Source organism: Zingiber officinale, chromosome 8A (assembly GCF_018446385.1).
Source record: "Zingiber officinale cultivar Zhangliang chromosome 8A, Zo_v1.1, whole genome shotgun sequence".
Lineage (NCBI taxonomy): Eukaryota > Viridiplantae > Streptophyta > Magnoliopsida > Zingiberales > Zingiberaceae > Zingiber > Zingiber officinale.
In genome coordinates, this window is record NC_056000.1 from 120,844,424 (window position 1) to 120,866,347 (window position 21,924).

General features: G+C 40.6%; 13 non-coding genes and 2 pseudogenes across 13 annotated transcripts; all 15 read left to right on the top strand.

Moving 5' to 3' along the window:
* The first annotated feature begins 15,023 nt into the window (after positions 1-15,023).
* On the top strand, positions 15,024-15,142 carry LOC122013003. Its single transcript, XR_006120391.1, has one exon. It is a non-coding gene; the product is annotated as a 5S ribosomal RNA (ribosomal RNA).
* A 255-nt stretch (positions 15,143-15,397) lies between these two features.
* LOC122012989 lies at positions 15,398-15,530 on the top strand (annotated as a pseudogene).
* A 317-nt stretch (positions 15,531-15,847) lies between these two features.
* On the top strand, positions 15,848-15,966 carry LOC122013016. Its single transcript, XR_006120404.1, has one exon. It is a non-coding gene; the product is annotated as a 5S ribosomal RNA (ribosomal RNA).
* A 317-nt stretch (positions 15,967-16,283) lies between these two features.
* On the top strand, positions 16,284-16,402 carry LOC122013027. Its single transcript, XR_006120414.1, has one exon. It is a non-coding gene; the product is annotated as a 5S ribosomal RNA (ribosomal RNA).
* A 313-nt stretch (positions 16,403-16,715) lies between these two features.
* Positions 16,716-16,822, top strand: LOC122012967 (annotated as a pseudogene).
* A 304-nt stretch (positions 16,823-17,126) lies between these two features.
* On the top strand, positions 17,127-17,243 carry LOC122013226. The gene has a single exon (XR_006120546.1). It is a non-coding gene; the product is annotated as a 5S ribosomal RNA (ribosomal RNA).
* A 310-nt stretch (positions 17,244-17,553) lies between these two features.
* Positions 17,554-17,672, top strand: LOC122013039. The gene has a single exon (XR_006120424.1). It is a non-coding gene; the product is annotated as a 5S ribosomal RNA (ribosomal RNA).
* Positions 17,673-17,980: 308 nt separating this feature from the next.
* On the top strand, positions 17,981-18,099 carry LOC122013051. The gene has a single exon (XR_006120428.1). It is a non-coding gene; the product is annotated as a 5S ribosomal RNA (ribosomal RNA).
* Positions 18,100-18,416: 317 nt separating this feature from the next.
* On the top strand, positions 18,417-18,535 carry LOC122013063. Its single transcript, XR_006120430.1, has one exon. It is a non-coding gene; the product is annotated as a 5S ribosomal RNA (ribosomal RNA).
* Positions 18,536-18,860: 325 nt separating this feature from the next.
* Positions 18,861-18,979, top strand: LOC122013075. Its single transcript, XR_006120431.1, has one exon. It is a non-coding gene; the product is annotated as a 5S ribosomal RNA (ribosomal RNA).
* Positions 18,980-19,296: 317 nt separating this feature from the next.
* LOC122013086 lies at positions 19,297-19,415 on the top strand. Its single transcript, XR_006120432.1, has one exon. It is a non-coding gene; the product is annotated as a 5S ribosomal RNA (ribosomal RNA).
* Positions 19,416-19,928: 513 nt separating this feature from the next.
* On the top strand, positions 19,929-20,047 carry LOC122013098. Its single transcript, XR_006120441.1, has one exon. It is a non-coding gene; the product is annotated as a 5S ribosomal RNA (ribosomal RNA).
* A 314-nt stretch (positions 20,048-20,361) lies between these two features.
* Positions 20,362-20,480, top strand: LOC122013111. The gene has a single exon (XR_006120452.1). It is a non-coding gene; the product is annotated as a 5S ribosomal RNA (ribosomal RNA).
* Positions 20,481-20,798: 318 nt separating this feature from the next.
* On the top strand, positions 20,799-20,917 carry LOC122013123. The gene has a single exon (XR_006120463.1). It is a non-coding gene; the product is annotated as a 5S ribosomal RNA (ribosomal RNA).
* An 891-nt stretch (positions 20,918-21,808) lies between these two features.
* On the top strand, positions 21,809-21,924 carry LOC122013219. The gene has a single exon (XR_006120539.1). It is a non-coding gene; the product is annotated as a 5S ribosomal RNA (ribosomal RNA).

Sequence of the window (21,924 nt, forward strand, 5' to 3'; positions counted from 1 at the left end):
TGTTGCTCCAATATCCATGGCCTCTTTTCTTTATCACTCCTAAATGATGATGTAGAGGTTTCCACAACTTCCACTTCCGAAAATGTTGAGCACTTCACAATTTTCAATTCTTGTTAGTCTTGGGCTAATGAGCTATTTTATTTCGGCTTTTCCATTTCTTATGTTGATGAGGGATTCACATAGGGTTCTCAATTTATTCCTCAACATATTTATTACCTTATTATTGTATGCCATAGGAAAACCATTAATCAACATATTTATTAGCTTATTGTATGCCTTGAAACATTGTATTTTTTGTTTAATCCATTTTCTCTTTTAAGAGCTCTTCCCTTCCTATCTTTTGAAGATTCGAAATCTTTCTTTAAGACAAACCAATTATCAATGTTGATTTACGTAAAGGTTGTTGGTGCAATCGACCTATGGTCAAGGTTGACCAAGTTTGATTAACCAAGCTCGAGTTAGCTCGAGTTGAGTTTCGTGTTTGATCAATATGTTTGTTGACGAGAGTGAGACATCAAGTAGAAGGAGAATTCGTTGGAGAGAGAAATTGTTGGTGCAATTGACCTCGGGTTAGGTCAACCAAGATTGACTTGGATGTGAATAGTTAAGTAAAGAGTCAAGTGGGTGAAGCTTAGCCGGATATTTATCAATGGAGAAGTCTAAGTAGATCACGATTGATCAAACACGACATTTAAAAGTTCAACAAGGAGTTGACAAGTGAGAGAGAAGTCCAAGTGGATTATAAAGAACCGGACACTCAGCGATTGGAAGTTCGACAAGGAGTTGGCAAGGGCGAAATCAAGTAAGTCAAGGAGGACCGGACACTTAATATGATAATTGAATTCCTGACAAGACATGAAGGGCTAGATGTTAAGCATGAGAAATGAAGTCCAAACAGGTCAAAGAGAATTGGATATTTGGCAATAATGAAATCTTGACATGATTGGATGCTAGGTAATGGTGAAGTCCTTGCAGATAAAGGTTGATCGAATGTTAGATAACGATGAAATCTCAACAAGTCAAGATTGATTGGATACTGGTCAAAGAAAATCCTGATTGGTTGAGATCGACCATATACTAGACAAGGCAAGGTTTCAGTTTTGGAAAGACTTAAATCAAAGGTATCAGACTCCTAGGTAGTAGCAATCAACTAGTAACCCCTAAATCCCGAATTCAGGATTTGAGGAATTTAAGGGAGTTTGTTGTGTGATGAATTGATTGATGTGTTTGAGCAATTGATTGATGGCATTGTCGCAGCAAACAAATTGTTTGGAACTCGACTGAACAACTCAATTCATGTCACTATTGTAGCAAACAAAAAATTTCTGAATCGAATTGTGAACTCAACTGGTGCAATAAACTATTAGTGATCAAAGCTGAGGTGGAAGAGTCATAGTCATTCTATAGGTGAAATGATTGAATTCAGCGGAGCAATCAATTGATGTCTAATGGTGATGAGCCAGTCGATTGATAAATGAAAATCATCCCCGACCTAAAACTATAAAAGAAGGGTTTCAAGGAGGATTTTGGAGTCAATTCTTGGAGACTTTGAAGGGGAAGTGTTATTGCATTCTAGATCTTCAAGAAGGCAATCCAACGTAACCAATAGCAATCAAAGCAAAGATTCATTCTTATAAAACATTTCTTTAGCATTGTTCATACTTTCTATTATATCTTTGTTTTGTTTGTGCTACTTTGTAAAGAACAAGTTGTAAGAGGTTTCTCCGCCTCTGAAATATCTCGTGTCGTAGAGTAGGAACTAGGGGTTCCGAACCACATAAAATCCAAGTGTTGTTCTTGTATATTTGTTTTCGCATTTGTATCGTTCCACTACGTGTTTAATTCTTTGTAGACGAGCACAACAAACAAGAATGAAATCATGAATTGCTATTCACCGCTCCCCTCTAACGACGTCAACAGTCCCAACAAAGGTCTTCGTCCTAGATTGTCAATAGGTGAAATTTTTTACTTCAAAGGATGGTAGAAATTGAGTGTCGTAGTTGAATCCATCTCCAAGCTCTATGAACGAAAGAATTCCATTCTAACTTATCCTTTGCTTCTCTAGCCTTGTGATGGGTCAGCAGTTAAGCCTTAAAGAGTGTATAGCAGAACACTTATTTTCTTGATTGTGTATACAATTGTGTCAATATGCAATGAAACATAAAAACCTCATACAATCACGCCATCATATAATCTTATAAAATAATCAAATATCTTAAGACAAACACAGTGATCGCACAAAGCTCTAAAAGATTCTATCCATTGCACTCATTTTCTAATTGTTTGTCCTATTAATGATATCTTCATTATTGCACCCTTCTTGTTGAATAATAGATCTAAGATATCTAAGATATCTAAACCAGTTATCATGTTCATCCATTTAAGTCTTCTTAGAACCTTCGATTTCTAATATTTTTCTCAACAACTCAAGTTTCAAATTTAATATAATTATATTCACACAATACTGTTTACAAATCACACTGGAATAAGATTTATCTAGATAACCTTAAATAGTTAGGAATAAACAATTATTGATGATGAATCAATTTGCCTAGATGTTTTTCTTTTTTTATTATCCTAGTTCTACAATTTGAAATGAGAAAAGGGTTGACAGAGAGAAAAAGAAACATGCAAAATGTTTAAAAAAGTAATCAAGTCAAAAATCGATGAAACCAAACTTCCAGATTAACAAACATAGGCCTTTGCAATTTGATTGAAATATTGCACTTCAGTTGAATCTGAGAAAGCTACAAGTCTAAAATAATTACATTGTTAAGGAACTTATCTGATATTATCACTTCATACCATATAACATTTTACCTGTTATGCATTTATTAGAGACCAATTGTTGCAGTACTACATTTTTAGATGCGCACTGTACCAATCCAAATTGTATATTTTAGTGAGTGTCTGTGAAACATGATTGTTTTATAACTCCTATCTTTCACAGAGAAAATTTCACCATCTGAACTGATATTAACATGATTGTTTAATAATGTTTCAAACCATCCACTTCTAGATCTTTGCACTGAAAAAATAGCAAAGAATCTAACCAAGTGTACAAACACATACATTCCTGTGACAAAAGTCAAGTGTTCATCATACAGGGAACTGGCAGGAAACATTTTGCAGACAATTAGATTTCATTACCTACTGTATGATGTAGGTTGTGGATAATGTAGGTAATGAAGCTCTGATTGTGGGATGCTGGGATCATGACAAAGTTGCTTCCTTGCTCTCCCCCTCACTTGATTTGGAATAACTAGGTGCCCACTTTGCTTTATGCATAGAGAGAACAGGTAGATGCCACTTACCATGAATAGTCCCACTACCGCTACCCATAAATTAAGCAGATATTTCTTTGGATGCCTTATTATCAGCATTTCCTATGGTTGAGATGGTTCATAGAAAATTAATCTGATTAGCTCACGTATTTGGTACATATAAAACATCTGGAAACTAATTTGACCTCGGCCCATTGGATCTTTATATCGTTCATTTCAAATTGATATCATTATTAAACCAAAAAATAGAAGCGAACCAAATTTTAGAAAGTTATACAAGAGTGAAATTATCACGAGTGGGAAAAAAAATAGACATATATATGGATCGATCTCATAAATCTTGAGCTGGAAAACAATTTCAGAACTACAAAAAAAAAAAAAAAAAAAAAAAAAAGACAAGCACCATCAACGTGTCCAGAAACTAAAGGACAAGGACTAAAACTCACTCAAGATCGATGCCATCCAAGAAGCCCCTGATAATCCAAAAGAGAATCAAAGTTTGCATCAAAGAAGGCGCGATCCGTCATTTTCATCACTTTCACCTCGAAAACAAGTTGTTGTTCCATCATATTGCTTATTTCATTTAGATCAGTAAAAATATAATAACAAGTAAACAAATGGCGAGCACAACGAAGCATCAAGAGGCAGAGGGAGGACGAATCACCTTGCTGAAAGAGTTGTAGTCGCCCGCCACCATTCTTCCCTCCCCTATTCCGATCACTACGACGACCTCAATGACAACGCGTCGAGGAAAGAGATAGTATTATTTTGTTCATCCTTCCCTCACCTTCCCCTCCCCCTCTTCCGCTCGCCCCAGGGTTGCGTTGACAATCGCTCCCGATTCGTCCTCGGTCCGGATCAAAAAACCCCGCCCTTTTGAGTTTCAGACACTCTGTCTCCCTCCGCTTCCTTCCAGCAAAAGCAAAGAAATAAATGGTCAAATTTAATTATTTCATTCCATCAATTTTTTTATATTTTTTTTATTTTTGAATATGCATTTTTTTTTACTTTTTAGTACATTAGTTTTTTAATATAATTCGATGTCTAAATTTCGCCTCATTAATTTTAAAGGTGGACAATTATCTTCTACATTTACCCATCAAGTACATCTAAAAATGCCCATAGTAATATGTCAGCAGTCGATCTCCGAAGTCTTCATCATCATTATAAGGTCATTCTAATGCTAGAATGAATAAAAAAAAATAATTTCAATTAATTTTATTGACTATCCTTGAGGACGATCAGCTCGATTCCACAAAAAAATTTTCATCAGGTTAAATCGAGAAGCTCACGCGACGACCAACTCAGAAGCGCAGCATCCTTTAATTACGCTCTCCCCCCATTTGAAGGAAAAATTTCTACAAATAAGTCGTAGTTGGGGTTAGAACCGTGAGTGTCTGGGTGACAACCTGGATGTCCTACCGCAGCATCTACTTACAAATGCAAACTCCTAGTATTTTTTTACACGTGCATACTTCAGACCGAGGTCGCTCAACACAAGTGTTCCAATAAAATTTGACGTCAGCTCATGTCCAATAGAGGATCAAATTGTGGTCTCTCGTGTGCATCCGAAATGACTTTACCATGTGTGCCAACCAAGGAGCTTGTATTGCTTTTTTTAAGCTAGCACAAGGTATCCAACTCTTCGGACCATTTAATCCTGTAAATGATCGGTTCGGCCCCACAAAAATTTTCCATCAACATTAAAATAAATCCAGAAGTGCTCGCAACGAGCAGCCCAACATATCAAGTTTGTCATTTCATTGGAGAAAAATATTAGTACCCGTAGAGAGCTAGAGGGGATGAATAGCTTCATTCACTTCTTCAAGGATACTCGAAGCGAAGATCTTTACAATGCTAACACCCTTGATTTTACTTGGTATCCACCTTTTGAGGTGACTAAAAAGTCCACTTCTGACTCACAGATCTACCATGAAAACCTCCTTCATGAAGACGGAGAAGTCGCATACAAGTTCAAGCACGAGAAATATAAATAAGAAACACAAACTAGGTTACAAAGGGAATTAAAAATGACTTTACTACATGAACCTTGTTTTGTCTACTCTTTTCTTGCTTTAGTTGGCCTCTTGATGCTTCAAAAGTGTAGCAATACTTATCATCCGAAACTCAAGAACTAACATAAATTGTTGTTATTCAAAATGTCTACAAAAACCTTTTTTTGGGTTCTTTGATGCCTCCCTAATTGATTGTCATTAGGATCTACCCGTTCAAATATACAGAATGACTCTTTTCGAACATCTAATTGATTGGTGAGTCATACCAATTGATTCAACAGCTTCTAATCGATTACCCCATCGATTTAGAAGCTTTCTGTTCGTGAGAGAAAGCAATCTAATTGATTGCCCAATTGATTCTCAAACTATCTGTCCTCTTGCGAAAAAGGTCCTAATAGATTAGCTTAATTGATTGGAGAAGGTGGAATTGATTTCCCAAATCAATTCGGGCTCTTTTTCTCTTTCGTGAAAATGCCCTGAATCAATTGCCTAATTGATTCACATAAGGCTAAATCAATTAGTCAATCGATTTCGCACCTTACTGTGTTTCGTGAAAAGAAACAATTACACTAATTGATATGAGTCTAGGGTTTCCTTATCTAAAATCCAGTCAACTGTAACATGTTGGGACTTCTTATTACCTCTAGTATCCAATCAACTTTTATCTGTTAAAACTTATTCACCAAGTGTCCGGTCCTCCATGAACCACTTAGATTTTCCCTTGTCAGTTCTCGATATACTTCCAATCACCAAATATCTGGTCAACCTTTGACCAACTTGAACTTTCTCTTTATCAACTTTTCGTTGGACTTTCGATCACCCATTGAGGTACTCTTTGACTCACTTGAATTTTCTTTTATCTAACATCCAGTTAAACTAGTCACTCGGTAGACTTCCATCCTACATAACCTTAGTTAGGATTTTTTTTGCCAACGTACGATCCTCGTTGACCCATTTGAACTTTTCTTTGTCTAATCTTAGTTAGGACTAGTCACTCGGTAGACTTCCACATTGTCTAATCTCAGTTAGAGTTTTCCCTTACTTAACCACAGTTAAGGCTTTCCTTTGCTAATATGAGATCTTCCTTGATTCACTTGGACTTTTCTTTACCTAACCCCAGTTAAGACTAGTCACTCAATAGACTTCTACCTTACCTAACTCAATTAGGACTTTCTATTGTTTAACCTCCATTGTCTAATCTTAATTAGGACTAGTCACTCGTAGACTTCCACATTGTGTAATCTTAGTTATTCTAATACTATATTTTTTTTCATTTTAATTTTTTCTATTTAATACTATAATCAACCCCTAAACCCTAAAAACAAAAATCTAATTGACATAATTAAATTAAAAAATAAAAAAAATAGTTATACTGAGGGTGGGTGCTGATGGCGTCATTGCCCAACATAATACCTAATATTCTTTTGTTATTCCTAATTTTTTAAAAAGAAAAGAATTATTTTAATTTAAAATAATTTCATAAGGCAAGCGAAGACAAATTAAGCATTAGTAAATATATCCATTAATGTGATAAAATCAAGGGGTGATAAATATGTCTTTAATACACCATCCAAACTAAATTAGTAAAATATGTTTATTTGGCTCCTTGTCGAATCAATCAAACCTATTGGAGCCTCTTGACAAGTCGATATCTTGAATTGATTTCTCCCTAAAAGTCAACATTTTGAGCTAACTCTATAGATTTCAACATTTCCAGCTGACCTCGGGATCCTCTCTAAAAAAGTCAATACCTTGGGTTAACTTCTCTTTAGAAGTCATCTCTTTTGATCAGAGTCATCATATAAATCTTCCTCGTATCAAAAGGCCACTATCTCAGTTAACTAGTAAACGCCAATTTTTTATTTTTTCGAGGTTATCATTCAAATCTTACGTGAAGAAAGCTATAACAACCATATATGTTAAAAATGATGGAATTTACTAAAAAGAGTGACTCTCGTTGAGATCTAGATAAAGTTTCTAGTAGAAATTGTTGATGTCTTCGGAAGACATTATCTCCTATAAATGTCGGGTATTGATAGCTCTAAGATATAATAAAAAAAATCCTATTATTTTGATTTCATATTTCTCCATTCTATTAAAATAAAATGTGATATCATTCATTCTAAACAGTCTAATATTATCAAGGGGTATTTTGTCACACCTTCGAGGAGTCCTTGTCAGAGAAAAATCCAACAACATCTCCTCTATACTGGTGACAATCTGAATCATATATACATCCACAAGTACTCATCAGCTCACACAGCTGGAATATATATACAATCATGTAATTATATATAATAAACAGCTCACACAGTTATATTAAAAAGACAACGGAAGAACAAAAGAAAAGCTCATATAAACCAAACAACACAATACGTGTCGGCACGACTTAAACACAAATACAACACCAAAACAATAAAATAGCCACATGGCTAAACATCAATACAAAGCTAAATCTATAAAGAATATATAAAAAGAAATCAAGAGCGAGGTAAACCATCTTCTGATGTGACGTGGGATCGATAGACATGATACTCAAAGCGACATGACATATCTATGTGCTAACTTTAAAACAACAGGAAAAAAATAAGGGGTAGCGAGTTCAACAACTCAACAGGTATCAAGTAGACATACATATTAAAATATAACTACCAGTAATAATCATGTAGTACAGTCTCCTGAACAATATAAGATAATGTAAAGCTAAACAATAGAATAACTGTACTCACTATGGCCTCCTATCCTGACATAAGGGCGTGAACCTCACCAACATATGCAGGGTCATTAGACCAAATATATATAATGTCTCCGGTATGCATGTCAATCATATGTAACCACCAAAATGCAACATCCAAAATACAACAATCACAAACAATAAATACAATCCATGCATATGATGCAAATGACATGATCACCCCTGATGCAGTAAGTCATCTCACACACGATGGTGAGACCGAGTGGGTAGGTCTATGACAACTGTGCACTCTGTCATCACTACTCCTGAGTGACCAAGTGGACAGGATGTTGTCAGAGTACACTTATCCTCCTACCCCAAATCATAGTGGGGGGAGGGCAATGTTCTCATCTCCCCGTGTCATAATCAAGAGGAGGGATCTCTATCCGCTACCACGCTGCAATCACACTACCCATGAGTAGACCAGCGGAGCCCTGACAGAGCAACCTGCTGCAACACACCTTGCCTGATATACCACTAACTCATGAGTAGTTGTGTGTGTAGACTCATGTAACTGGCGATGTGCTCAACAATAATGGAGCCGACAATCGCTCAGCATGCAATCATGCAAGATGGTGCATGACACTAAAGCATGTAAACCTTGAAAAATACCAGCCTCCTCATAATGTGTACCAAAAAGGAATCCAAGTCCATAACAATGATCTAAGTACACATGCCAGAAAATCAACATAGGTACACATGCCAAGTGGTAAACTAGTAGCTAGACCTATATCCGGTACTGTATGTCACTACTTCTATGAACAAAAGTACATGTGGCAAGAATCAAGAAGACATCGACAGAAATGCACAACAGATAACACTATAGGCATATTACGGTATCAAGTAGTGACATAACAAAGCAGATAATAACATAACCATTACTACTAGTTATAACATACTAAGCATATCAGAATGACAATATCAAAAGAGATAAGTCAAAGGTACCCGCCTAAAAAATGGAGATCGTATCAAACCAATCTGACGTCGAGACGCCCGTCTCGAATCAGAGTTCTGCATCAATATATATATATATATATATATATATATATATATATATATATATATATATATATATTATTTAGCTAAATTCAAATGAATTAAATAGCTAAATAAAATCCCCAAAATAAGTTAGGAAAAACCCTAATCGATATAATCATCTAACCACTCTAATAATCCTCAATCCACATAAACTTTTTCATATATGAATAACCAACTACAATATCTAACTCAATCCATAATCTATAGCAAAGGTCCAATTTTCTACACCTTACCTCAAATGTACAACTACTGATTCACGGCCGGAGAAGTTTGTTGCCGCAAGGTAGGGCTGAAGCTAGACGAAGCTGTTGTCCACCAAACCAGAGACAACCATCCCCCAGTTAGCATAACATCCCATACCAACACCAGAACCCAAATCTCCACAGCTATAGAACCTAAAGACAAAATATCTTACCCTATCCTACCTCAACGACGGAACCACAGTGAATGGCTGTAGGGATTGGTGGAGCAAGACTCGGTGGAAGAAGCACAACTGTGGCAGATGGATGCTGCTCCTACTGTGCTGTAGTTTGTGAGGTTGAGCCAGTGACGTCCAACTAATCAAACGCCTCGAATGCAGATCCATAACCCTTCCATGAAGTAACCATATACTGCTATGAGAAAAATGGATCCACCAGCTAACCAAAACCAATCATAAGATCAGTAACCCAAATTCCAAATTCCTCTAGCTCTTACCTTGCTTGTTTCTACCGGCACTACAAGAAAATCCCCATTCAACAACACTCAAACGATGACGGTTTTATACCAAATCATTATTTTTTTGCCTTTTAACAACGGTGTTAACAAAAACCATTGTCTTTTAGTAATTTTTTTGGCCTACGACAACGGTTTTTAAAAACCATTATTTATTTATGCTTTTTTGGGGGCTACAACAACAGTTTTTAAAAGCTACGACAACGGTTTTTGGAAATCGTTGTCTATGTGCATTTTTTTGGGGGTTACGACAACGATTTTTAAAAATCATTGTCTATTAAGTGTTGTTTAATACCATTATTTTTTCCCTCGCTGTTTTTTTCCATTTGCCATTTTTTGCCGCCGAGTTTTTCTTTCCCTCTTCCCAAGATTTTTTGTCGTCGCGTCTCCCTTCTCCTTCGCCTTCTCAAACCCTAAGCATTTCCATCCACGATCTCTTCATATTTTTCTTTCTTTATCTCTTCACACTACCAAACCCCCTCTATGTCGGTGATCCCCTCTTTGCGAACTCCTCTCCACATAATCACTCCTCTGAACTCCTTTCCGCATAACCCTTTTAAGTTGAATCCTTCTTTTGCTGAACATCTCCGCCGAACCACGCACCTTCATTCCCTCTTCATAGCAGGTTGACCCAGTGCTCTTCGTTTCCTCTTTGTTTGTCCAAAAAAAGTAATATGTAGTCAAGCTAATTTCTTGCATGACAGGGAGGAATCTGAAGGAAATCTCAAGGGCATCTTAGGATATGTGGATGAGGACTTGGTCTCCTCTGACTTCGTTGGTGACAGCAGGTATTTTCTTTGCTCAATCTTAGTTCATGCATTATTTACTGATATTTACGAATCTGATATTTGTTTTCTAAGCGGATAATTATCTGATTCCTAAATTGGTATAGGTCGAGCATTTTTTATTCCAAGGCAGGAATTGCTCTGAATGGAAATTTTGTCAAGCTTGTGTCCTGGTACGACAATGAGTGGGGCTACAGGTAATTAATTGTCAAACTCTACAACAATAATCCTTAGATATTACTTGTAAGATCTTGTTTGATTATGAGATCTCTAATTTGTAATTTGATTCTTATTTGCAGTTCACGTGTTGTCGATTTGATTCGTCACATGAACAAGTCCGAGTAAAATCTTTTGTAGTTCTGGTTGTCATTTCAAGTTCCCAAGTTTGTGTTGTTCAGAATAATAAATTTGGCAATGTTGTTTTTTGTTAATTATTTGGGTGTACGCTGGTCCATGCGTTGCATGCCTTTGCTTTATCTCGAGTTGTTAATTACTCAGCTTGGTAAAAAAACTGAAATTTCTAGTCTGTTTTGAGACTCTTCTAACGCCGAATTTAATTTTTATGGTCTTTTCTTTCATAATGGTGTTGAGCTATTATTGTTTAGTAATGCCATGTAATCAATGGTTTATGATAGTAAAGGTTTCGGCAATCACGGTCTAGTAATGCCATGTAATTTGAAAATCAGCAATTATGGTGTATGATAGTAAATAAGTTTGAGTTCAACTGCCTCCAAAACTTAAAATACATGTGTTTCTAATTTTCTTAGATCCCACAATTTTTTCTTGTAGAATACAAGATGGGTGTGATATCAAGGAAGATTTTGCTTGCATGTGGTAGTTTGTGCTATCTTTGCCCTGCACTGAGGGCACGATCTAGACAGCCAGTGAACTGGTACAAGCAACTGCTAGCTGACATTTTCCCTCAATCTGAGGTGATATTTATAGTTCTGACATTTTAGCTATCTTTTATTTCTGACTTCTGAGTGTTAGATCTTGCTTATTCTCAATTTGCTGATTGAATATGTTGATAAGAATCATGTTGTTGGTACTTCATGCTACTATAAACCTTTTTGATTTCTCATGTACTTCAACATTAATGTTCTTATGCAACTAAAGGAATATATCAATTTAGTGCCTTCACGTGTAAAAAACAATGTACAGGTACCATGTGCATACCGAGCATTGTGGTGAGCCAACATTCAAACTGACATCTTGCATTTATCGTACATTTCAAGTGTCTTTTACCCTTGCGTTAATCACCTTTCTAATGGGCAAGTTATTGATTATCCATGTTTGAGTAATTTGGTTTAGAGTCTTCTATCTATTGTAACAATTCCATTGCAACTGACAAATCATATGTCGTGCATTCATTTACAAGTTTGTGTTATGCTTACAATTGTTACTGCAAAAACAGAACCAACTTGCATAGCCGATATATTAAGAACTGAAAATGATATTTCTATAGACCTTATATATTTTTAACAATACTAATGTCATCTATTATCATTTTAATTGATGTCCAGATTATCTTCCTACAATCAGAAGATCATCAAAAGAAAATTCATTGAATGGTTCAACGGGAGCAAGAATTTCCACACGATTGAATCTATATACAATCCAAAAAAAGTTTGTTTACATCCACACCTAGAGAATAACAAAGTACAAAATAGTGAAAATACAATGTAAGATGTCAGTGGTAAGCAAAACATGTAGTGCCTACACAAAATAAATTTGTGCATGATAATGATGGTTCTCCTTATGGTATGATGTCTTTCTTGCACTTGATCTTGTTCGACACAACTTGATATTTTTACTTGTTGACTAATATCAATTGGTTGAACCTTTTAGCTTTAATTTTTTTCCTTTTCCTTATTCGCTTTATTATTATATGTCATAGTTATTACAGGTAATCAAAAGCAGATATATGAGACTGGTCGTGGTTTAGTTTCACAATGTTGCTTGACAAAGCATGTTTTCAGGATGAATAAACAGTACCTTGCCAATGTTGGCCTCTAGATCAATGGAAAGGTGAGTACGTGGAACAGGATGAGTAAACATGTTTTCAGCATGTTTCATCTGTTGGATTCACGCATCACAATGTCAATGCAAGAGAAGTTGACTATGGGTTCACATGTTATAAATGCAATAGTACTTTCTGAATTGATTTCTTTTTCCTTTTGAACTTTGTTGATATGGCAAAACTCTTCTCTAATTACCAGGTTGTAGGTTGCAAACAAAGAGCATATGGGCTTCAGGTCTACTGTATAGCTGCTAGATATCCTTGTTATCAAGATTACAAATTTCCTAAAGAAAACATATTGTTATAATTTTTTCCTATATTGCTACAGTGCACTTTTTGTTAACACTTGATAATTTTACAATAATGTTAATGATTAATTATCCACCAAGTGACTCCCTCAGTTTATCACCTGATAATCGAAAGGTGAAGTACCTATGTTTTGTGAGTTTTTCTATGCTATCTATTTTTTGTGTTAAATTGTAGATTTTGCAGCTACACTGCTTTCACTGTGTGTATGTTCAATAGTTATGCTTCATATATGTTGAAATTTCAGGGGAAGCCAATCACATTGAAGTACCTCAAGTTTCAAAATGTTCGCAAGTAAATGATTTGTATAGGTTTATAGCATTTTACTTTACTACAAAATTCTTCAAACATGCAAGTAAATGTCTTTATGGACTGTTTTATATAATAAATCATCAGCTTAACTATTTTTATTGAGTACAACCATGGTGATGACGATATCACAAAAGTTTTGAAGATTTTACTCCATGGAACAATGTGAGTGCTCATGTCATATTTGCATAAATTTCATTCCTAGATTACCTAACTTCTGCTTCAATCATTGGCATTGTGATAACATTAATAGAATAATTAAATTGTAGATCTTTCAATGATAGAAACTCACATTGTCTTCTTTTGTTTGTTCTATTAAACCTGATTTATCTCATCCAAAATTGCTTTTCTGTCTTACTAGTTACAAGTATATGCTTGCTATGATCTCATCTACTAACTCTCTTTTAATGCTCTCCGATGTCGATCTCTCCATTCACTCATTTCAGCACCAACAAAGAGCTAGCTTCATATACATCAATAATCACCCTATTCTTCAGGTAAGATATATAGATAGACTTTTGTTTTTTAAATTTTCTTGTATACTTGTGCTATCGATGTTGTTTTCTTATATGTAGAACTACAATGAACGAAAAGAAAGGTAGCAGTATTCAGATCGACATTTGCTTACCGCCAAACGCAACACTACAATCAGAAAGCATGAAAAAGTCTACCAAGGATCATATGGCAAAAGCCACGATATCAATGAGGAAATTGATGACGAAAGTGTAGGAGTTTGCCAGAGAGGACACAGACAGGGTGACCTTTTCCCTCAAGGTTAGCTTGGCTTGCCTCCTCATCTCCCTTCTCATTCTTATCTAAGCACCTTATCAAGTCTTCGACACCAACTTCATATTGGAAAAGGTTGGTATGAAAAAAATAAGCAAGTGAGAATGAAGAGTCCAATGAAATCCTACAAGTTGAAGATTGTGATGGGACTTGGGTTGATAATAATTAAGTGTAATCCTACATGGCATGAACCATCATTAAAAGTTTCTAGTCTTTTGGTTATTGTTCATTAGTTGTAAAGAGAGTTTATTTGTTTATTCGTATTGGGATAAAATTTATTTGAACATGAGATATGTTTCTTCTTTTGTGATTGTAATTCTTGTATAACTAACATTTTGAATTTTATTGATATGGAAAATATTCTTTCTTGATTATGATTCTTGATTATATATTTAAATTGAAATCTGATATATTGGTATTAAAAGATAATAATTTAAAAGACAACGGTTTAAAATCATTATTGTTATTTATCACCCCTCAAAGACAACGGAAAAAAACCATTGTCGTAGCCCCAAAATCGATAACTGGCAGTGTTACGTTATTAAAAATGCTCTAAATAACAACGGTTTTAAACCATTGTCTATTCATTCAAAGACAACGGTTTAAAACCGTTGCAAAACTGTTGTCTTTTCATTCAAAGACAGCGGTTTAAAACCGTTATCGTAGCCCCCCACTTTTAACAACACTGTCAATTATAACAGTTTTAAACGGCCTACGACAACGATTTTTAACCGTTGTCTTTTAATGTTTTTATTGTAGTGTAGAGCTCACTGTTTCTTTACCATCTCTAAATCAATACCCTTAATCTAATTGCTCACGGAGACAGAGGAGGGACGACGACGTTAGGGCACAACCAAGGGCAACGAGATCGGGGCGACGGTGGTAAATCAGGTGTCGCGAAAGGCTCGACGCCGGTTGGCTAGCACCCGTGATGGCCGGAGGTGGGAGGGATAGGGCAGAGGGAAAGGGGTCGGCGTTGGAGAAAAAGAAGAGGGCACGGGTGTGAGGGGTTTTGTCCGGGTGGGAGGAGAGGGGTGCGATCATACCAGCACTAATGCACCGGATCCCATCAGAACTCCGAAGTTAAGCGTGCTTGGGCGAGAGCAGTACTAGGATGGGTGACCCCCTGGGAAGTCCTCGTGTTGCACCTATTTTTGTTATTCTAGTATTATTATTGCTATTGTTGTTTTTAATAAAAGCGTGGTATCCGCGTGTCTCTATTTTCCGTGGGTTGTTTATTCGTTAATTGTCTCTTGTTTGGGGATCCCTTCGTCCGCGTCTGCGTCCGCGTCCGGGAAGGCGGCGATGACCGCACGGGAAGCTGCGGTGGTTTGTTTAGTTGGCTTTTAATTTTTTCGATTTTTGTTGTCGGGTTGTTTCGTCGGGGGGAGGGAGGGGTTTGGCGGCGGAGGGTCGATTCGCGCGAGGGAGGGCGGTTGGCGGTTCACCGGATCCCATCAGAACTCCGAAGTTAAGCGTGCTTGGGCGAGAGCAGTACTAGGATGGGTGACCCCCTGGGAAGTCCTCGTGTTGCACCTATTTTTGTTATTCTAGGATTATTATTGCTATTGTTGTTTTTAATAAAAGCGTGGTATCCGCGTGTCTCTATTTTCCGTGGGCTGTTTATTCGTTAATTGTCTCTTGTTTGGGGTTCCCTTCGTCCGCGTCCGGGAAGGCGGCGGTGACCGCACGGGAAGCTGCGGTGGTGGTTGTTTAGTTGGCTTTGAATTTTTTTTTTTCGATTTTTGTTGTCGGGTTGTTTCGTCGGGGGGAGGGAGGGGTTTGGCGGCGGAGGGTCGATTCGCGCGAGGGAGGGCGGTTGGCGGTTTAAATAGGGAGAGTGTGGCAGAGAGGATGGGTGCGATCATACCAGCACTAATGCACCGGATCCCATCAGAACTCCGAAGTTAAGCGTGCTTGGGCGAGAGCAGTACTAGGATGGGTGACCCCCTGGGAAGTCCTCGTGTTGCACCTATTTTTGTTATTCTAGGATTATTATTGCTATTGTTGTTTTTAATAAAAGCGTGGTATCCGCGTGTCTCTATTTTCCGTGGGCTGTTTATTCGTTAATTGTCTCTTGTTTGGGGTTCCCTTCGTCCGCGTCCGGGAAGGCGGCGGTGACCGCACGGGAAGCTGCGGTGGTGGTTGTTTAGTTGGCTTTGAATTTTTTTTTTTCGATTTTTGTTGTCGGGTTGTTTCGTCGGGGGGAGGGAGGGGTTTGGCGGCGGAGGGTCGATTCGCGCGAGGGAGGGCGGTTGGCGGTTTAAATAGGGAGAGTGTGGCAGAGAGGATGGGTGCGATCATACCAGCACTAATGCACCGGATCCCATCAGAACTCCGAAGTTAAGCGTGCTTGGGCGAGAGCAGTACTAGGATGGGTGACCCCCTGGGAAGTCCTCGTGTTGCACCTATTTTTGTTATTCTAGGATTATTATTGCTATTGTTGTTTTTAATAAAAGCGTGGTATCCGCGTGTCTCTATTTTCCGTGGGCTGTTTATTCGTTAATTGTCTCTTGTTTGGGGTTCCCTTCGTCCGCGTCCGGGAAGGCGGCGGTGACCGCACGGGAAGCTGCGGTGGTGGTTGTTTAGTTGGCTTTTAATTTTTTTCGATTTTTGTTGTCGGGTTGTTTCGTCGGGGGGAGGGAGGGGTTTGGCGGCGGAGGGTCGATTCGCGCGAGGGAGGGCGGTTGGCGGTTTAAATAGGGAGAGTGTGGCAGAGAGGATGGGTGCGATCATACCAGCACTAATGCACCGGATCCCATCAGAACTCCGAAGTTAAGCGTGCTTGGGCGAGAGCAGTACTAGCCTGGTAAGTCCTCGTGTTGCACCTATTTTTGTTATTCTAGGATTATTATTGCTATTGTTGTTTTTAATAAAAGCGTGGTATCCGCGTGTCTCTATTTTCCGTGGGCTGTTTATTCGTTAATTGTCTCTTGTTTGGGGTTCCCTTCGTCCGCGTCCGGTCCGCGCGGGAAGCTGCGGTGGTGGTTGTTTAGTTGGCTTTGAATTTTTTTTTTTCGATTTTTGTTGTCGGGTTGTTTCGTCGGGGGGAGGGAGGGGTTTGGCGGCGGAGGGTCGATTCGCGCGAGGGAGGGCGGTTGGCGGTTTAAATAGGGAGAGTGTGGCAGAGAGGATGGGTGCGATCATACCAGCACTAATGCACCGGATCCCATCAGAACTCCGAAGTTAAGCGTGCTTGGGCGAGCAGTACTAGGATGGGTGACCCCCTGGGAAGTCCTCGTGTTGCACCTATTTTTGTTATTCTAGGATTATTATTGCTATTGTTGTTTTTAATAAAAGCGTGGTATCCGCGTGTCTCTATTTTCCGTGGGCTGTTTATTCGTTAATTGTCTCTTGTTTGGGGTTCCCTTCGTCCGCGTCCGGGAAGGCGGCGGTGACCGCACGGGAAGCTGCGGTGGTTGTTTAGTTGGCTTTTAATTTTTTTCGATTTTTGTTGTCGGGTTGTTTCGTCGGGGGGAGGGAGGGGTTTGGCGGCGGAGGGTCGATTCGCGCGAGGGAGGGCGGTTGGCGGTTTAAATAGGGAGAGTGTGGTAGAGAGGATGGGTGCGATCATACCAGCACTAATGCACCGGATCCCATCAGAACTCCGAAGTTAAGCGTGCTTGGGCGAGAGCAGTACTAGGATGGGTGACCCCCTGGGAAGTCCTCGTGTTGCACCTATTTTTGTTATTCTAGTATTATTATTGCTATTGTTGTTTTTAATAAAAGCGTGGTATCCGCGTGTCTCTATTTTCCGTGGGTTGTTTATTCGTTAATTGTCTCTTGTTTGGGGTTCCCTTCGTCCGCGTCCGGGAAGGCGGCGGTGACCGCACGGGAAGCTGCGGTGGTGGTTGTTTAGTTGGCTTTTAATTTTTTTCGATTTTTGTTGTCGGGTTGTTTCGTCGGGGGGAGGGTTTGGCGGCGGAGGGTCGATTCGCGCGAGGGAGGGCGGTTGGCGGTTTAAATAGGGAGAGTGTGGTAGAGAGGATGGGTGCGATCATACCAGCACTAATGCACCGGATCCCATCAGAACTCCGAAGTTAAGCGTGCTTGGGCGAGAGCAGTACTAGGATGGGTGACCCCCTGGGAAGTCCTCGTGTTGCACCTATTTTTGTTATTCTAGGATTATTATTGCTATTGTTGTTTTTAATAAAAGCGTGGTATCCGCGTGTCTCTATTTTCCGTGGGCTGTTTATTCGTTAATTGTCTCTTGTTTGGGGTTCCCTTCGTCCGCGTCCGGGAAGGCGGCGGTGACCGCACGGGAAGCTGGGGTGGTGGTTGTTTGGTTGGCTTTGATTTTTTTTTTTTCGATTTTTGTTGTCGGGTTGTTTCGTCGGGGGGAGGGAGGGGTTTGGCGGCGGAGGGTCGATTCGCGCGAGGGAGGGCGGTTGGCGGTTTAAATAGGGAGAGTGTGGCAGAGAGGATGGGTGCGATCATACCAGCACTAATGCACCGGATCCCATCAGAACTCCGAAGTTAAGCGTGCTTGGGCGAGAGCAGTACTAGGATGGGTGACCCCCTGGGAAGTCCTCGTGTTGCACCTATTTTTGTTATTCTAGTATTATTATTGCTATTGTTGTTTTTAATAAAAGCGTGGTATCCGCGTGTCTCTATTTTCCGTGGGTTGTTTATTCGTTAATTGTCTCTTGTTTGGGGTTCCCTTCGTCCGCGTCCGCGTCCGCGTCCGGGAAGGCGGCGGTGACCGCACGGGAAGCTGCGGTGGTGGTTGTTTAGTTGGCTTTTAATTTTTTTCGATTTTTGTTGTCGGGTTGTTTCGTCGGGGGGAGGGAGGGGTTTGGCGGCGGAGGGTCGATTCGCGCGAGGGAGGGCGGTTGGCGGTTTAAATAGGGAGAGTGTGGTAGAGAGGATGGGTGCGATCATACCAGCACTAATGCACCGGATCCCATCAGAACTCCGAAGTTAAGCGTGCTTGGGCGAGAGCAGTACTAGGATGGGTGACCCCCTGGGAAGTCCTCGTGTTGCACCTATTTTTGTTATTCTAGTATTATTATTGCTATTGTTGTTTTTAATAAAAGCGTGGTATCCGCGTGTCTCTATTTTCCGTGGGTTGTTTATTCGTTAATTGTCTCTTGTTTGGGGTTCCCTTCGTCCGCGTCCGCGTCCGGGAAGGCGGCGGTGACCGCACGGGAAGCTGCAGTGGTTTGTTTAGTTGGCTTTTAATTTTTTTCGATTTTTGTTGTCGGGTTGTTTCGTCGGGGGGAGGGAGGGGTTTGGCGGCGGAGGGTCGATTCGCGCGAGGGAGGGCGGTTGGCGGTTTAAATAGGGAGAGTGTGGGAGAGAGGATGGGTGCGATCATACCAGCACTAATGCACCGGATCCCATCAGAACTCCGAAGTTAAGCGTGCTTGGGCGAGAGCAGTACTAGGATGGGTGACCCCCTGGGAAGTCCTCGTGTTGCACCTATTTTTGTTATTCTAGGATTATTATTGCTATTGTTGTTTTTAATAAAAGCGTGGTATCCGCGTGTCTCTATTTTCCGTGGGCTGTTTATTCGTTAATTGTCTCTTGTTTGGGGTTCCCTTCGTCCGCGTCCGCGTCCGGGAAGGCGGCGGTGACCGCACGGCAGCACTAATGCGGATTCAGAACTCCGAAGTTAAGCGTGCTTGGGCGAGAGCAGTACTAGGATGGGTGACCCCCTGGGAAGTCCTCGTGTTGCACCTATTTTTGTTATTTTAGTATTATCATTATTGCTATTGTTGTTTTGAATAAAAACGTGGTATCAGCGTGTCTATTTTCCGTGGGTTGATTATTCGTTAATTGCCTTTTGTTTTGTTTAGTTGGTTTTGATTTTTTTTTTTTCGATTTTTGTTGTCGGGTTGTTTCGTCGGGGGGAGGGAGGGGTTTGGCGGCGGAGGGTCGATTCGCGCGAGGGAGGGCGGTTGGCGGTTTAAATAGGGAGAGTGTGGCAGAGAGGATGGGTGCGATCATACCAGCACTAATGCACCGGATCCCATCAGAACTCCGAAGTTAAGCGTGCTTGGGCGAGAGCAGTACTAGGATGGGTGACCCCCTGGGAAGTCCTCGTGTTGCACCTATTTTTGTTATTCTAGGATTATTATTGCTATTGTTGTTTTTAATAAAAGCGTGGTATCCGCGTGTCTCTATTTTCCGTGGGCTGTTTATTCGTTAATTGTCTCTTGTTTGGGGTTCCCTTCGTCCGCGTCCGGGAAGGCGGCGGTGACCGCACGGGAAGCTGCGGTGGTGGTTGTTTAGTTGGCTTTTAATTTTTTTTCGATTTTTGTTGTCGGGTTGTTTCGTCGGGGGGAGGGAGGGGTTTGGCGGCGGAGGGTCGATTCGCGCGAGGGAGGGCGGTTGGCGGTTTAAATAGGGAGAGTGTGGCAGAGAGGATGGGTGCGATCATACCAGCACTAATGCACCGGATCCCATCAGAACTCCGAAGTTAAGCGTGCTTGGGCGAGAGCAGTACTAGGATGGGTGACCCCCTGGGAAGTCCTCGTGTTGCACCTATTTTTGTTATTCTAGGATTATTATTGCTATTGTTGTTTTTAATAAAAGCGTGGTATCCGCGTGTCTCTATTTTCCGTGGGCTGTTTATTCGTTAATTGTCTCTTGTTTGGGGTTCCCTTCGTCCGCGTCCGGGAAGGCGGCGGTGACCGCACGGGAAGCTGCGGTGGTGGTTGTTTAGTTGGCTTTGAATTTTTTTTTTTTCCAATTAAGTTGTCGGGTTGTTTCGTCGGGGGGAGGGAGGGGTTTGGCGGCGGAGGGTCGATTCGCGCGAGGGAGGGCGGTTGGCGGTTTAAATAGGGAGAGTGTGGCAGAGAGGATGGGTGCGATCATACCAGCACTAATGCACCGGATCCCATCAGAACTCCGAAGTTAAGCGTGCTTGGGCGAGAGCAGTACTAGGATGGGTGACCCCCTGGGAAGTCCTCGTGTTGCACCTATTTTTGTTATTCTAGGATTATTATTGCTATTGTTGTTTTTAATAAAAGCGTGGTATCCGCGTGTCTCTATTTTCCGTGGGCTGTTTATTCGTTAATTGTCTCTTGTTTGGGGTTCCCTTCGTCCGCGTCCGGGAAGGCGGCGGTGACCGCACGGGAAGCTGCGGTGGTGGTTGTTTAGTTGGCTTTTAATTTTTTTTTTCGATTTTTGTTGTCGGGTTGTTTCGTCGGGGGGAGGGAGGGGTTTGGCGGCGGAGGGTCGATTCGCGCGAGGGAGGGCGGTTGGCGGTTTAAATAGGGAGAGTGTGGCAGAGAGGATGGGTGCACCTATTTTTGTTATTCTAGGATTATTATTGCTATTGTTGTTTTTAATAAAAGCGTGGTATCCGCGTGTCTCTATTTTCCGTGGGCTGTTTATTCGTTAATTGTCTCTTGTTTGGGGTTCCCTTCGTCCGCGTCCGGGAAGGCGGCGGTGACCGCACGGGAAGCTGCGGTGGTGGTTGTTTAGTTGGCTTTGAATTTTTTTTTTCGATTTTTGTTGTCGGGTTGTTTCGTCGGGGGGAGGGAGGGGTTTGGCGGCGGAGGGTCGATTCGCGCGAGGGAGGGCGGTTGGCGGTTATCAGGATAATTGTTATTGTTGTTTTTAATAAGCGTGGTATCAGCGTGTCTATTTTTCGTGGTTGTTTATTCGTTAATTGTCTCTTGTTTGGGGTTCCCTTCCCGAGGAAGGCGGTGACGCAGGAAAGCTGCGGTGGTTGTTTAGTTGGCTTTTAATTTTTCGATTTTTGTTGTCGGGTTGTTTTGTCGGGGAGGGAGGGGTTTGGCGGCGGAGGGTCGATTCGCGCGAGGGAGGGCGGTTGGCGGTTTAAATAGGGAGAGTGTGGCAGAGAGGATGGGTGCGATCATACCAGCACTAATGCACCGGATCCCATCAGAACTCCGAAGTTAAGCGTGCTTGGGCGAGAGCAGTACTAGGATGGGTGACCCCCTGGGAAGTCCTCGTGTTGCAC